A 16,761-nucleotide genomic window follows, 5' to 3' on the forward strand; every position below is an offset into this window, starting at 1 on the left:
TGGCCATAGTGGTTTGAGGCATTGGCGCATAGTACCTTGTAGGTGAAGGTGCCGATACTCGGATAACCATCTCGACAAAGACACCACAATGGTAAGCCACTATAGCTCCTTTGGTATTTGACATGCATTATGCGGTGTCTATTTCGGCAGATGTCAGAGCCCGAGTCATTGGAAATGTCTCTAGGATTGCACTTAACGGTCATGAAAACCTCTAATTACGACATGCCTTCACACACCGATGTTGGCCTCGATGCATTTCTAGGCTCTTGAGTCGTACAGAACGTCTAGGAAAACCTCTAATTGTGACACCGTAGTTTTGCATGAAAGGCCACTTGATATCGTACATAACTATTTGGAATGGAATGCACGCGACACTTGAAAAATATGCGGCAAACTCGGGTGAGGCTATGTCGTGGAATGCTCGAGCGTAAGGTAAACTCACAAAACTTACTGGGATTTTTCAAGGATGGATGCACAAATCCCATTTGGAGATGGAAGGAAAAATTATTCGATTAGAGGGCGAGGGATGAACAGTAGCGACAATGGGTTGAATCTTAGTGGATCGTGGAATCAAGGCCAACGTTCCACTTACAATACCCCATCGCGTAATTAAGTCATCTGCAAAGGATTCGTCCTGCTGCTCGATTAAAATTGTACGTCAAAGTGGATACCGCAACCCTTAGGGGTCTACGTCATGTTCCCTTAGGGATAGTACACCCTACTACGGGTCGGAAAGTGGATGGAGGGCGCATGCATCACTTCCAGCCCGTATTCTAACTTAGAGGCATTTTGTAGTAATCCATCACATTGTAGCTTTGCGCCACTGGATTTTAAAGTAAGCGCAATGACTAATCATGTGAATCAATGGTTCCTCTCTTACTAGGTTGAATTACTATTGCGACATTGTCATCAGTAGGGTAAAACTAACCTATCTCACAATGGTCTAAACCCAGCTCACATTCCCTATTGGTGGTTGAACAATCCAACACTTGCAGAATTTTGCTTCACAATGATAGGAAAAGCTGACATCGAAGGATCAAAAAGCAACGTCTCTATGAACGCTTGGCTGCCACAAGCTAGTTATCCCTTTGGTAACATTTCTGACACTTGTAGCTTCGAATTTTGAAGGTCTAAAGAATCGTCAGGCCACGCATTCATGGTTCATATTTGTACTGTTAATTAGAATCAAATGAGCTTTTACCCATTTATTCCACACGACATTTCTATTCTCGTTGAGCTCATCTTAGGACACCTGCCTTATATTTAATAGATGTGCCACCCCAGCCAAACTCCCCACCTGACAATGTCTTCTGCCCAGATCAGCCCGCTGGGTGAGCCTTGGGTCAAAATAGAGGGGCAGTACCTTGCTTCTTATTCATGTAATAAGTCAAAATAACGTTAAAAGGAGTGGTATTTCACTTTTGCCTTTTGACCAATTATACTACACCTCTCAAGTCAATTCATAAAATTAGACAAGAGTCAAGCTCTACAAGGTCTCCTTTTGTTGTGGTTTGCTGGATAGTAAACAGAGACAGTAGGAATCTCGTTAATCAATTCATATGCATCACTAATTAGATGATGAGCCATTTGGCTACCTTAAGAGAGTCATAGTTACTCTAGCCGTTTACCCACTATTGGTTGAATTTCTTCACTTTGACATTAGGAGCACTGGGCAGAAATCATGTTGCGTGAATAGCCGTTGGGATCATCTAATGCTTTGTTTTAATTAAACAGTTGGATTCCCATTGCCCGTACTAATTCTGAGTTGGTCGTTTGACTTGCGGTGAAGGCCCTTGAAGTAACCGTTCCCAGTCCTTCTGCCACACAGCACGCACTGACCCACTCGCGCCATAGGAGTATCTCGAGCAGTCCACCGATAGCCGACGAGTTTGGGACTATTACCCCGTGCCCAGCCCTCATAGCTAATCCTTTTCCCAAAGTTACGAATCTAGTTTGCCGACTTCCCTTTCGTATATTGTTCCATCGACCAGAGGCTCTTCACCTTGGAGAACTGATGCGGTTATAAGTATGATTGGGTGTGGATGGTATTCAGTCCTTCAGATTTTTAAGGGACTCCTGGAGAGCATCGAACAGCACGCGACGTGCGGTGCTATAACAACTGCTGGACCCTACCTTTAGCTGAGTCGAATCTAGGATGGAAAAATTGTAAAATAGAAAAGATAAATCTTCTTGTTGGTCCTACTAACATCTTCAAACTTTCTAACATTGTCGTCGACCGCCACATCCTGATTTCGGAATTTTAACCCGATTCCCTTTTGGAGTATGGGCAAAACCCGTTATCTGTTAGGGTTCCTTCTACCCTTAGGATTGACTAACCCATGTGCATGTACCATTCACAAGGAACCTTTCCCCTATTTTACATTCAATGTTCTTATTTGAATATTTGCTACTACCACCAAGATCTGCACCGATGGCCATTCTTCCCAGGTACGCGCCTAAGGTTTTACAGCGACCGTTGAAACCTCCTACTCATTGGGGCCTTGAACTTGCCCCGATGGCCGGGTATAGGTCGCATGGTTAAGTACCATCTATTTTTGAGGCTAGTTTATTTGGCAGGTAAGTTATTACGCACTCCTTAGTGGATTTTAATTTCAATAACCACCATCCAGTTGTCTTAATCGGTTAACACCCTTTGTGGGATCTAGGTTAGCGTGTAGTTTTGTACAATTACCCGGCCTCCAGTTCATCCCATATTGCCAGTCCTTCTTACAAAAAATGGCCTACTTAGAGCTCTTGATTCCATGGATGGCTCATAAAGAAGTTGCCCTATCCTACTATTTAATCTTTGAGAATAGGTCGAGGGAGTTGCTCCCTCGAGGCCTCTTAGAATTGGCTTTACCAGATAGCACTCACATGCCAGCTTCAGCTATCTTGAGGGAAACTTTGGAGGGAACTAACTACTATATGGTTAAATTAGTCTTTTTCCCCTATACACAAGTCAGAAGAATTATTTGCATGTCAGTATCGCTGTAGGCCTCCAGCAGAGTTTTCTCTGACTTCGCCCCGCTCAGGCATAGTTCACTATCTTTTGAATCCCAATAGGTATGTGAATATTCAGAGCCTTCTCAAATGATGAAGGTCCATCGGTGGTGCTCCACTCAAGGGGATTCCACCAATAATCTTCCTTACGCCTAACAGGTTTACTCGCCCGTTGACTCGCACATATGTCAAACTTCTTGGTTAATCTTTCAAGACGGGTCGAATGGGGAGCTCACAGGCCAGCTTCTGGAGTGCACAGATGCTGAAGCATTCTAGAGGCACGCACTCCCTACCACAATCGATGAGATGGTGTTCCACGAGAGTATTGAGGGATCGGTCTTTGCCACCCTAAATCTTCGTTGGTCCATGCCCTGAGTTCATCGGCGGACTGGTTTATAGCCATTCCACTTTTGATCGGAGCACATCACTGGCCCCCATTCGCTTCCCTCCAGACAATTTCAAGCACTCTTTGACTCTTTTTTCAAAGTCCTTTTTATTTTTCCCTCATGGTACTTGTTTGATATCAGTCTCTCACTCGTATTTAGCCTTGGACAGAATTTACTACCCAATTTGGGATACATTCCCAATCAACTCAACTCGTAGACAGTGCCTTATAGTGAGACAAGGTCCGGTCATAACAGGGCTCTCACCCTCTCTAGCGCCCCCATCTAAGGGACTTAGGCCCAGTCCGCCACTGAGGACGCTTCTTAAGACTACATTTCATATGATGGAGTCGCCCGATTCTAAGGTTGGGTTGGTCCTGATTCGCTCGCCGTTACTAATGGAATCCTTGTAAGTTTATTTTACTCCACTTATTCAGATTCTTAAACACAGCGGGTAATCCCAGCTGACCTGGGGTGACAATCAGAGCGTCTAAGTACAATAGGGTCCTAGAGTCCCGACGCATAACGGGCAGTAGCTGCGACAACAAATATAGTTGAGTTACAACCACCACTGGATGAGACCTCCATCAACGTGGACTCGCATTTAGGCTAGCTGCGAGATTGAGGCATACAGGATGCCAGTATCCTCCATGCAACAAAAGCGCACCCCATGATTAAGTAGTGATACAATAGGGTGACGCAATGTGTGACGCCCAAGCAGATGTTCCCTCGGCCTAATGGATTTAGGTGCAACTTGCATTGAAAGATTCTATGGTTCATGAAATTCTACAATTCACACCAAGTATCACATTTCTCTACATTCTTTATTAATGCGAGAGCTGAGATATCCATTCTCGAGAGTTATTTTTGTTTATAAAATAAGCCCTGGTCCCCTCGACGCATGCCACGAAAGGGGAACGAGGGGAAGACTATCAATTTAATTACTCTTTCACGCTTTCTTCACTGGATTTCATTAGTCGCTTGATACGCATGCTGGGCATGCGTGCTGGGGACAAGGGAAGGCACTCGTGAGGAGGGCTGAAGTATTCTGCTCGAGGACTCCCCAGTTGTTAAACACGTTTGTGGGTCATCCTACTGTGTATGTTTCTACAATGATCCTTCCACAGGTTCAGCTCCGAAAACTTTGCAACGACTTCTCCTTTCTATAAATGATAAGGTTCAATGGACTTCTTTTGATGTCACAGACAGCGAACCGCCCATATCATTGCAACCCAAATTTCACCAGATCATTCAATCGGTAGGGACAATGGGCAGCGTGTAAAAAGGGCCAGGACGTAGTTAACATGAGCTGATGACTCGCGCTTGCTAGGAATTCTTTGTTGAAAACCAACAATTACAATGATCTATCCCCATTATAATGAAATTTAAAAGATTACCTAGACCTTTGTTCAAGGCTATAAACTTGTTGAATATATCCGTGTAGCATATCTGCGGCTTAGAGCATCTATCGGCATCACAAACCTGTTATTATCTCAAGCTTTCATCACCTAAAAGGTCATAGTCCCTTTAAGAAGCTGGCCACAAAGGGATACCTCCATATTGATAGGTAGTAGGCTGAGGTCTCATTCGTTAATAGAATTAATAAGAAAAATAGCTCCTCCAACTAAGAACGGCCAAGCACCATCACCCATAGAATCAAGAAAGAGCTCTTAATCTGTCAATCCTTACTATGTATGGACCTGGTAAGTTTCCCCGTTTTGAGTCAAATTAAGCCACATGATCCACTCCTTGTGGTGCCCTTCCATCAATTCATTTATATTTCAACCTTGCGATCATAATCCCCCCACAAACCAAAAACAAAAATTTCTCATAAGGTGCCGGCAGAGTCCTAAAAGCAACATCCGTCCATCCATGGTCGACATCATTTATTGTTGAGACTAGGAAGGTATCTGATCATCTTCTAGCCCTCAAATTTTGTTCTTGATAAATGAAAACATCCTTGGCAAATGTTTTAGCAGTTGTTAGTCTTTCATAAATCTAAGAATTTCACTTCTGACTATGAAATAGGAATGCCCCCGAATGTCACTGTTAATCATTACTCTGATCCTGAAGGACAATGTAATAGGACCAAAATAATATAATGTTATCCCAAGATAATATATACAGAGCATAGGCTTGATTTGAGCACTTTAATTTCTTCATAGTAACAGAGCTAGAGGAATGACCCGGCCAATTAAGGCCAGGAATGAATTTCCAAAAAAAGGGTGAGACAACCGGTGCACACCATAGGAAGGCTGGCTGGCCCATCCCAAAGTACAACTATGAGATTTTTAACTACAACAATTTAAATATATGCTATTATAGCTTGAATTACCATGGTTGTTGCCACCAAAATTTCCCTCAAATGGATCCTCGTTAAGGGATTTAGATTGTACTCATCCAAATTACTAGAATCATTAAGCCCGATATTGTTATTCATTGTCACAACCTGCCCGTGTCAAGATTGGGTAATTTGTGTGCCTACTGCTTTCCTTGTATGTGGTCGCCATTTCTCAGGCTTTCTCACCGGCATGATAGTCATGCGATCCATCGAGTTATCATTAATCATTGCAGCAATGTGCAGAGCTCGCATCAAATTTTATCTAATAAATCCATCCTTTCCAAAAGTCAGGGTTTGTTACATGCATTAGATATAGAATTACTACAGTTATCCGAGTAGTAGATACCATCAAACAAACTATAACTGGTTTAAGAAGTCATTCGCAGTTTCACAGTCTGAATTTGTTCATACTTACATATGTATGGCTTAATCTTTGAGACAAGCATATGACTACTGGCATGATCAATAAGGTAGCAATCATTATCGACGCCAGTATTACATGATCTCGGCCTGTATGAAAGGGCATGGATTGATTTAAGGACAGTGCGATCATCATTTGCAATGAGCATCATATTGGGCAGATAAGTGATGATGAAAACCCTACGCCCACTGCATCTACCGCATCTAAAAATCCCGATAATAACTCATGGATTATGATATCACACAATGAATTGAGAAAGATGTTAGACATGAGGGTGACCGTTTGATTCACCCCAAACACGAAATGACAGGGGCAAAACTCAATCAATAAAACTTGATATTGCCTGGGCATTAGGAATACAACATAGGAAATCAACTTCGTACCAGCCTAAGTTGCACTTGCCCCATGAGTGAGATAGCAGGCGGGTTAGGAATATTGTTTGATGTAATGAAATTATTTTTATGATCGAACCTAGGTTTATGCTCTTTTGATTTTTGTACAATGCCATAGTTCCTTCACCGTGCTCATGGTATCATTAGGCATTGGTGCACTCACGGCGGGCACACGAGTGCCTGTGTGCCTAGCACACAGTTCCTAGTTTAGGATGCATAGTGCTTAGTGCGATAGCGCTATGGTGTGCGATGCCATGGTGTCATGGTGGCACGGTGCCTTGGTGCCATGGTGCCTTGTTGCCATGGCACCGTGCTTCCTTTGTGCCGTTGAGCCTTGTTTCCATGGAGCCATGGTATCTTGGTGCCACGGTGCGTGGTTCCATTGTGCCATGGAACGATCGTTCCTTAGTGCATTGGTGCCATGGTTTCGTGGTGCCGTGGTTAACAGTGTCATGGTTCCTTGTGGCCATTGCTTCCTATAGTGGTTTGAGGCATTGGTAGGTCACTATAGGTCCTTCCATATTTGACATCAGGCGTTGTGTGCTTTTGAGTTTGCCAGACGTCAGAGATCAGGTCATTCAACATGTCTTTAGTATTGCATTTGATGGTCAATATAACCTCTAATTACGACATGCCTCTATGCACTGACATTGTCCTCAACACCTCACTAGGCTATTAAGTCATTCTGCGCATCACGAAAAATATCTAATTGCAATAACATAGTTTTACGACACTTGAAAAATAAGAATAAAACTCAAGTGAGGCTATCACTATGGCATGCTCGAGGGTGAGGTTACGGCATGCTCGAGGGTGAGGTGAACTTACAACACTTAGTGGTATTTTTCAAGGATGAATGTACAAACCTCCTTTGGAGATTAACGAAAAAATAATTGAATTGGAGGGGGTGGGACGAACCTGAGGGAGAAGGGGCTGAATCTCAGTGGATTGTGGCAGCAAGGCCACTCTGCCACTTACATACCCCGTCGTAATTTGAAGTCATCTGCAATGGGTTGTACCTACCACAGGATGAAAAGTATACTTAAAGGCGGCAATCGGGACCCTTTTTCCGCGATGGCTTAGCCAATGACACGTGCTCTAAGGGGTCGAGGCCCCTACTGCTGGTCAGCAAATGGACGACAGGCACATGCATCACTTTTATCCCAAATTATTACTTAGATGCATTCAGTTCTAATCTAGCATACGGTAACTTCGCGCCACTCGCTTTTAAACCAAGTGCGATGACCAATTGTGTGAATCAACAGTTCCTATCATACTAGGCTAAATTACTATTGTGAAATTATCATCAGGAGGGTAAAAAAAACCTATCTCACGATTTTCTAAACCGAGCTCACGTTCCCTATTTATGGGTGAACAGTCCAACATTTGGTGAATTTTTCTTCACAAAGATAGAAAGAACAGAGATCGAAGGATTAAAAAGCAATGTCGCTATGAATGCTTGGCTGCCACAAGACAATTATCCCTGTGGTAACTTTTCTGAAACCTCTATCTTCGAATTTTAAAGGACTCAAGGATCGTTAGGCCACACATTGACGGTTCATATTCTTACTGGAAATTAGAATGAAATGAGATTTTACCCTTCTATTCCACAAAAAATTTCTGTTCTCGTTGAGCTCATCTTAGGATACTTGCATTATATGTTAAAAGATCTGCCACCCCAGCTAAACCCCCTTCCTGAGAATATCTTCTGCCCATATCGGCCCACAAAGTGAGCCTTGGTTCAAACAAGAGGGGCAGTGTCCCACTTATGATCACGAAATAAGTAAAATAACATTAAAAGTAGTGGTATTTCACTTTCACCTTTTGGTTCTCACTTATACTACACCTCTCAAGGCATTTCACAAAGTCAGACTAGGGTCTAGCACAACAGGGTCTTCTAACCTGTTGACTCTGCCATGCCCGTTCCCTTGACTGTGGTGTTACTGTATCATGGACAGGGATAGTGGGAATCTCATTATTCCAATTATGGGCATCACTAAATAGATGATGAAGCATTTGACTACTTTAAGAGAGTGATAGTTACTCTAGCCGTTTACCCATGCTTGGTTGAATTTCTTCACTTTGATATTCAGAGACTGGGCCGAAATCATAATGTGTGAACATCCGTTGGGACCATCGCAATTCTTTGTTTTAATTGCACAGAAGGCTTCCCCTTGTCTGTACTATCTCTGAGTTGGCTGTTCGACATGTGGAGAAGGCCCTTGAAGGAACCGTTCCCATTTTGTTAACCAGTCGGTACGAGGTGACTTGCTTTTGCCGTAGGTAAATCTCGAGAAGTCCCCCGATTTCTGATGTGTTCGGTACTAAGAACCTTATTACCAACCCTCAGAGCTAATTATTTACCCAAAGTTACCGATCCATATTGCCGACTTTCCTTGCCTACATTATTCCATCGACCAGAGGCTGTTCACCTTGGAGACTTGATCCGGTTATGAGTATGACTGAGAATGTATGACCGTCAGTCCTCTCGATTTTCAAGGGCCTATGGGATTGGAATGAACACTACGTGATGTGTAGTGCTTTTCCAGCAGCTGAACCCTACCTCCAACTAAGCCAATTCTGGGTGAGCAGGCTATTAAATAGTAAAGATAACTCTTCTTGAGGCTCCTGCTGATGTTTACTAACTTCTTAATGTTGTTTTCAACTACAAAGTCCCTATTTAGGAATTTTAACCCGATTCCCCTATGAAGTATGTGCGAAATGCACTATCTTTTGGGGTTCCCTCGACCCTTAGGATTGACTAACTCATGTGAAAGTGCTGTTCCTATAGAATATTTCTCCTTTTTGTCCTTCTAAGTTCTTAATTGAATATTTTCTACTAGCACCAAGATCTGCATCAACGATTGCTCTACCCAAGATCGTGATCATGGTTTTGCAGCGACCGCGGCACCCTCATACTTATCGGGGCCTCGCACTTGCCTTAACAGCCGGGTATAGGTCGTGCGCTTAAGTGCTATCCATTTTTGGGTCTAGTTAATTCGGCAGGTGAGTTTTTACACACTCCTTAGTGAATTGCTACTTCCATGACCACCGTCGTGCTAGCTTAATTGACCAACAACCTCTGCGGGATCTAGGTTAGCGCATTGTTTGGCAACGTAACTTGACTTCCGATTCATCCAGCATCTCCAGGTCTGCTTACCAAAAATGGCCCACTTGGAGCTCTTGATTCTATGGTGAGGCTCAACAAAGATGTTGCACTATCCTACCTATTTAAAGTTTAAGAATAGGTCGAGTGTATTAGGCCCCCGATGCCTCTAATCATTAGCTTTACCCGATTGAACTTGCACGCGAACTCCAACTATCCTGAGGGACACTTTGGATTAAACCAGCTACTAGATGGTTCGATTAGTATTTTTTCCCTATACCTAAGTCGGATGAATGATTTGCACGTCAGTATCGCTACGGCTCTCTACAAGATTTTTCTCTGGCTTCGCCCTACTAAGGAATAGTTCACCATCTCTTGGGTCCCGATAAGTATTCTGACACTCAAACCCTTCTCAGAAGGTCAAGGCCGGTCAGTGGTGCACCCTGAAGGGAGATCACACCAAATTGCTTCTTTATATTTTACGGGCTTACTCTCCCATTGACTCGCACACATGTCAGACTCCTTGGTCCATATTTCAAGATGGGCTGAATAGGGAGCCCACAGAACAATTTTTGGAGTGTACAAATATAGATACACGCCATAGGTGCGCGCTGCCTGTCACAATTAAGGAGACAATGTTTCATGAGGGTATCTAGAGCTCGGGATTTGGACGCGCCCCCAATACATTATAGTCCATGCCCTCAGTCGATCAGTGGATTAGCATGTCGCCATTCCACATTCGATCGGGATGCATCATCAGCTCCCATCCACTTCCTTCCCAACAATTTCAAGCACTCTTTGGCTCTCTTTTCAAAGTCCTTTTAATCTTTCCATTGTAGTGCTTGTTACCTATGGTTCTCTTGACCATATTTAGCCTTGGATGGACCCAATTTGGGATGTATTCCCAAACAACCCGAATTATAAACAGTGCCTCATGGAGTGAAAACAAACTGCCTAAGTCGGTGTGGTTTGAATATTTCACCAGATCATTCAATCGGTAGGAGCGAGGTTGGTGTGTACAAAAGGTAGGGACATAGTCAACTTGAGCTGATGATTCGCGCTTACTAGGAATTCCTCATTGAAGACCAATAATATCAATGATCTATCCATATTATGATAAAATTTAAAATATTACACGTGCCTATTGGCCAAGGCTATCAACTCATTGAATATATCAGTGTAGCGTGTGTGCGTCCCAGAACATCTAAGGGTACCACAGACCTGTTATTTCCTCAAACTTCCATGTCCTAAAAGGTCGTAGTCCCTCTTAGAAGCTGGCCGTGAAGGGATACCATCGTATAGCAAGTTAGTAGGCTGAGGTCTTATTTGTTAATGGATTTAACCTAACAAATGTCTCCACCAACTAAGAACGACCATGCACCACCACCCATAGAATCAAGAAAGAGCTTTCAGTTTGTCAATTCTTACTATGTCTTGATCTGCTAAATTCCCTTGTTGAGTCAAATTAAGATGAAGTCTTAACTCCTCGTGGTCCACTTCTATCAATTCCTTTAAGTTTTAGCCTTGTGACCATACTTCCCACGAAACCCAAAAACTCTGATTTCTCATAAGTTACCAGTAGTGTCCTAAAAGCAACATTCGTCGATCCCTGGTCCGCATCATTTATGGTTGAGACTAGGAATGTATGTGATCCTCTTTGAGCCCCCAACTTTTGTACTTTATTAATGAAAACATCCTTAGCAAATGCTTTCGCAGTTGTTTGTTTTTCATAAACCCTATAATTTCACCTTTAACTATTAAATACAAATGCCCCCGACTATCTCTGTTAATCATTACTCCAATCCTGAAGGCCAACGTAATAGGACTAAATCCTATAATGTTATCCCATGCTAATGTATATAGAGTGTAGGCTTGATTTAAGCACTCTAATTTCCTCAAAGTAACAACGTTGGTGGAATGACTTGGCTAGTTAAGGGCAGAAGTGCATCACTGACAGAAGGGATTAGACGATCGGTGCACACCATAGGCAGACTAGCTGGCCCATCCCAAAGTACGACAATGAGATTTTAAACTACAATAAATTAAATTTATGCTATTGGATCTAGAATTACCGCATCTACTATCAACAGACTTTCCCTCCAATGGATCCTTATTAATTGATTTATATTGTACTTATTCCAATTACCAGACTTATTGAGCCAGGTAATGTTATTCATTGTCACTACCTCACCATGCCAGGAATGGATAATTTATGTGCATATTTCCTTCCTTGGATGTGGTGGTCATTTCTCAGGCTCTCTCTTTGGAATCAAACCCTAATATTTTATCACATTTCATCACCATAGTAGGCCACTATCCTACCATTGAAATTTGATAGTGCAGAAATTTGACTGATACATCACTGGCATGATGGCCGTATGATCTGTCGAGTTATCATGAATCATCGTAGCAATAGACAAAGCCCACGTCAACCTTTTATCAAATAAATCCATCTCTTCCAAAAGTTGGGTTAGTTCCATGTATTAGCTATTGAATTAGTACGATTATTCGAGTAGCAGATACCATCAAACAAACTACAGTTGATTTAATGAGCCATTCACAGCTTCTCAGTATGAATTTGTTCATACTTACACTTGTATGGATTAATATTTGAGACAAGCACATGACTAATGGCAGGATCAACCAAGTAGCATTCCTCATCGGCCCCGGTTCGCATGAGCCCTGCTTGCCCGAAAGAGCGCGGGAAGGTTCAAGGCGAGTGCGATCATCATTTCAAATGAGCATCGTATAGGGAAGATACAAGCCAATGAAAACCCTTTGTCCATGGCATATATTGCATCCAAATATCTCAACCACCCATCATGGACCACAACATCGCACGGCGAAAAGCGGATGACATAAGGCATGAGGGCTAACTTTTGATTCACCTCACTCACAAACTGCGATAGGAGAAAGCTAATCAATAAATCTTGATAATTCCTTCGCATTAAGTATGCAAAAAAGGAAACCAACATCGAAGAAGCCCAAATTGTGTCTGCCCCACGACTTTGATGGAAGGTAGGTCAGGACGTTGCTGCTTGAGCAGTGATCCAACCTAACTTCATATGCCGAACATAACTCATGTGCCGTGCATTTAAATGCTCTATCGATGATTGCTCAGTACCGGTGCTGCTACTAATGCCGAACATAATAAATGTTGTGCACTGCTACTAATGCAGACATTGCAAGGCTAAACCAATTCTCGCATGACATGATAGCCCACCCTTAGGAGGAGTAGAGGAGATAGAGGCGCGCCGTGGCTAGTACACGGGCGAACCTAAGGTCGGTCATCAGTTGTCAATGCAGATTTGGCTCGATCCTATGCTATAACACCTAGAGCTTCCCTATGAGCTGCATACAGAGATCACCACACACACAAAAGTTCCACTTCGTGTGAAATCAACCTCCAATAGCCCCGTCATGGATGACGCCACTGATAGCCAACATAAGCACATAATGTAGCGTGATCATCATTGTTTCGTGGGCACCAACAGCTCGCATGAACAAGCCATGTATGCTACCATGTGTCAACTGCATACTAAAATGCCCAGTGAGCGCCTCTGCTAACTAGCGACAGTTTCCTTGAAGTGCCTTCAACACCTCTGCCCTCTCTTATATATGCAACAAAGTAACCTAACTAATAAGAGTAGACATTATTTTGCCATAGAATCATACTAGACATGTGTGGACCATAACTGCAAGTTTTGACATAAGTCTAAGCCAATGCACTCACAAAAGAATCAAGTAATTTGTAAATGATAATTTTCATTAAGAAAATACATTTTTTTCAAATATTACATATGAAAATTCAAAAAATAAATTATAATAAATAATAAAATATAAAAAATATTTCAAAAATATAAAAACATTAGTAAAATATTTCCAATGCATGAAGTAACCTTTAATCAATGATTGAGTGCATATTTGTACGTATAACAAAATGATATAAAATATTTAAATTCATCAAAATAACATGAGGACAATAGAAAAACCGTCCCAACATATGAGATAGCATTGAAATATCGTTAAAAAATATTTAGAGCATGTATTTAACGAATGGAGTATGCAACAGCGAGGAAGATGGATGAATGTTTTGAAAATATTTGGATGATTGAAACTACGTTTATGCTCTTTTGGTTTTAGCAAGGTGCCTTAATCATGCCCATGGTGCCATGGGGCCTTGGTGCGCTTGCGGCGGGTGAGCAAACACACAGATCCTTGTTTAGGATGCATGGGTGCTTTGGTGCCATGGCGGCGCGGTGCCATGGTGCCCTGGAGCCGCTGTGCCTTGGTGCCATGGTGCGCGGTGCCATGACGCCATGGTTCATGGTGCCATGGTGCCTTGGTTTGGTGGTGCCTTGGTGAACAATGTCATGGTGCCTTATGGCCGTTGCTTCCCAAGGTGGTTTAAGGTGTTGGTGCATGGTGCCTTATAGGTGAACGTGCCGATACATAGACAAATAACTCAACAAAGACAACACCATGGTAGGGAACTATAGGTCCTTTAGTATTTGACATCGGGCGTTGTGTGCTACCATTTTCGCCGGACGTCGGAGCCTGAGTCATTGGATATGTCTCTAGGATTGCACTTGACGGTCACAAAAACCTCTAATTGCAAGATGTCTCAAATCACTATGTTGGCCTCTATGCATCACAGTGCTCTTGAGCCGTACTGTGCGACATGGAAAGCCTCTAATTTTGATGTCGTAGTTTTGCACGAAACACTATTTGATATTATACTTAACTCTTTTGAATGGAACACACACGACAATTGAAAAATAAGTGGGGAAATCGGGTGAGGCTATGATATGGTATGCTCTAGGGTGAAGTTAAAACACAACACTTAGTCAGATTTGTAAAGGATGGATGCACAAACCTCCTTTGAAAATGGACAGAAAATTATTAAATTTGAGGGGGAGGGACTAATCGGACTGACAAAGGGATGAATATTAATGGATCATGGCAGCAAGTCCACTTTACTCTTAAAATACCCCATCACATATTTAAGTCGTCTGCAAAGGATTCTACCCGCCACATAAAAAAAATTGTACATCAAGGCGGCCACCGTGACACTTTTGCTGCAATGGCTTAGCTAACGACATGTGCCCTGAGGGGTCGAGGCCCCTACTGCTGGTCAACAAGAAGATAGTGAATGCATGCGCCGCTTCAAGATCAGATTCTGACTTAGAGGCGTTCAGTCATAATGCAGCACATGGTAGCCTCGAACCACTGGCTGTTCAACCAAGCAATGTTGTTTTGCTAGATAGCTTACAGGGACTGTGGTAATCTTCTAATCCATTCATGTGCTTCACTAATTAGTTGACGAGGCATTTGGAAACCTTAAAAGTGTCATAGTTATTCCCGCCATTACCTGCTCTAGGTTGAATTTCTTGACTTTAACATTCAGAGAATTGGGCAAAAATCATATTGCGTGAACATCCGTTGGGACCATTCCAATGATATTTTTTTAATTAAAAAGTCTGGTTCACCTTGTCAGTACTAGTTCTGAGTTTGCTGTTCGACATGTGGGGATGGCCCTTGAAGGAACCATTCTCAGTCTGTCCCCTAGCCGGCACGCGGTGACCCACTCTTGCCGTGGAAGCAGCTCTAGTAGTACACCAATAGTCGACGGGTTTAGGATTGGGACCCCGTGCCCAACCCTTAAATCTAATCCTTTTCCCAAAGTTATGGATCCATTTGGCTAACTTCCTATTCCTATAATCTTTCATCGACCAGAGGATATTCACTTTAGAGACTTGATGTAGTAATGAGTATGATCGGGTGTGGATGCTTTCGGTCCTCCATATTTTCAAGGGCCTTCGGGAGTGCACCAGAAACTACATGACATACAGTGCACTTCCAGCCACTGGACCCTACCTCAGGCTGAGCCGATTCCAGGGTACGTAGGCTATTAAATAGGAAAGCTATTAAATAGGAAAGCTAACTCTTCCTGAGGCTCCCACTAATATCTCCAAAATTCCTAATGTTGTCGTCGATCGCCACGTCCTGGTTTAGGAATTTTAACTCGATTCCCTTTTATAGTATGCACAAAATTCACTATTTGTTGGGGTTTCCCCGACCCATAGGATCTACTAACCTATGTGCAAGTGCCATTCACATGAACCTTTCTCCTCTTCAGCCTTCAAAGTTCTTATTAGAATATTTCTAACTTCCACTAAGATCTGTACGATGGCTGCTCTACCCAGGCTCGTACCCAAGGTTATGTAGTGACTGCCACACCCTTTTACTCATCGGGACCTGGCACTTGGCCCATCGGAAGGGTGTAGGTTGTACGCTTAAGCTCCATCCATTTTGGGGGCTTGTTGATTTGGCAAGTAGGTTGTTACACACTCCTTAATAGATTTAGACTTCTATTAGCAATATCCTGCTATCTTAATTGACCTACACACTTTATAAGATCTAGATTAGCATACAGTTTGGACTGCAACTCGGCTTTCGGTTCATCCTGCATCGCTATTTTTGCTGACCAAAAATAGCCTGATTGGAGATCTTAATTCCATGGTGCGGCTCAACAAAGCAGTCACACCGTCCTACCTATTTAAAGTTTGAGATTAGGTCGAGGGCATTCTTCCCTCGAGGCCTTTAATCATTGGCTTTACCCAATAAAACATACACGCGAGCTCTGGCTATCCTGAGGGAAATTTCATATGGAACCAACTACTAAATGGTTCGATTAATCTTTCATCCTATATCAAAGTCAGAAGAATGATTTGCCCAATTGTATTGCTGTGGGCCTCCACCAGAGTTTTCTCTAGCTTTTCCCCACTCAGGCGTAGTTTATAATCTTTCTTATACCCACACTCGAACATTTCTTAGAATATCAAGGTCGATTTGTAGTGCAGCCCTTAGGGGGATCCCACCAATTAGCTTACTTATGTCTTATGGGTTTACTCGTTCGTTGTGTCACAAATATGTCAAACTCCTTGGTCTGTGTTTTAAGATGGGTCGAATGAGAAACCCACAGGCCAACATCTGGAGCATGTAGATGCCGATGAATGCCAGACGCATGCACTGCCTACCTTAATCACAGATGCGACATTCCACAAGCATATCGAGATCCTGATCTTTGGAATCCCACCAATCCACGCTAGTCCATGCCC

At 42.8% G+C, this 16,761-nt stretch overlaps 1 non-coding gene and 2 pseudogenes across 1 annotated transcript; 1 reads left to right on the forward strand and 2 right to left on the reverse strand.

Annotated features, from left to right (window-relative positions):
• Window positions 1-526: 526 nt before the first annotated feature.
• Window positions 527-3,861, reverse strand: LOC124892569. The gene has a single exon (XR_007050323.1). It is a non-coding gene; the product is annotated as a 28S ribosomal RNA (ribosomal RNA).
• Window positions 3,862-6,786: 2,925 nt separating this feature from the next.
• On the forward strand, window positions 6,787-14,005 carry LOC124892561 (annotated as a pseudogene).
• Window positions 7,447-10,728, reverse strand: LOC124892572 (annotated as a pseudogene).
• Window positions 14,006-16,761: the final 2,756 nt, after the last annotated feature.

This window comes from Capsicum annuum, unplaced genomic scaffold (assembly GCF_002878395.1).
Source record: "Capsicum annuum cultivar UCD-10X-F1 unplaced genomic scaffold, UCD10Xv1.1 ctg4857, whole genome shotgun sequence".
In the NCBI taxonomy this organism is placed as follows: Eukaryota; Viridiplantae; Streptophyta; class Magnoliopsida; order Solanales; family Solanaceae; genus Capsicum; species Capsicum annuum.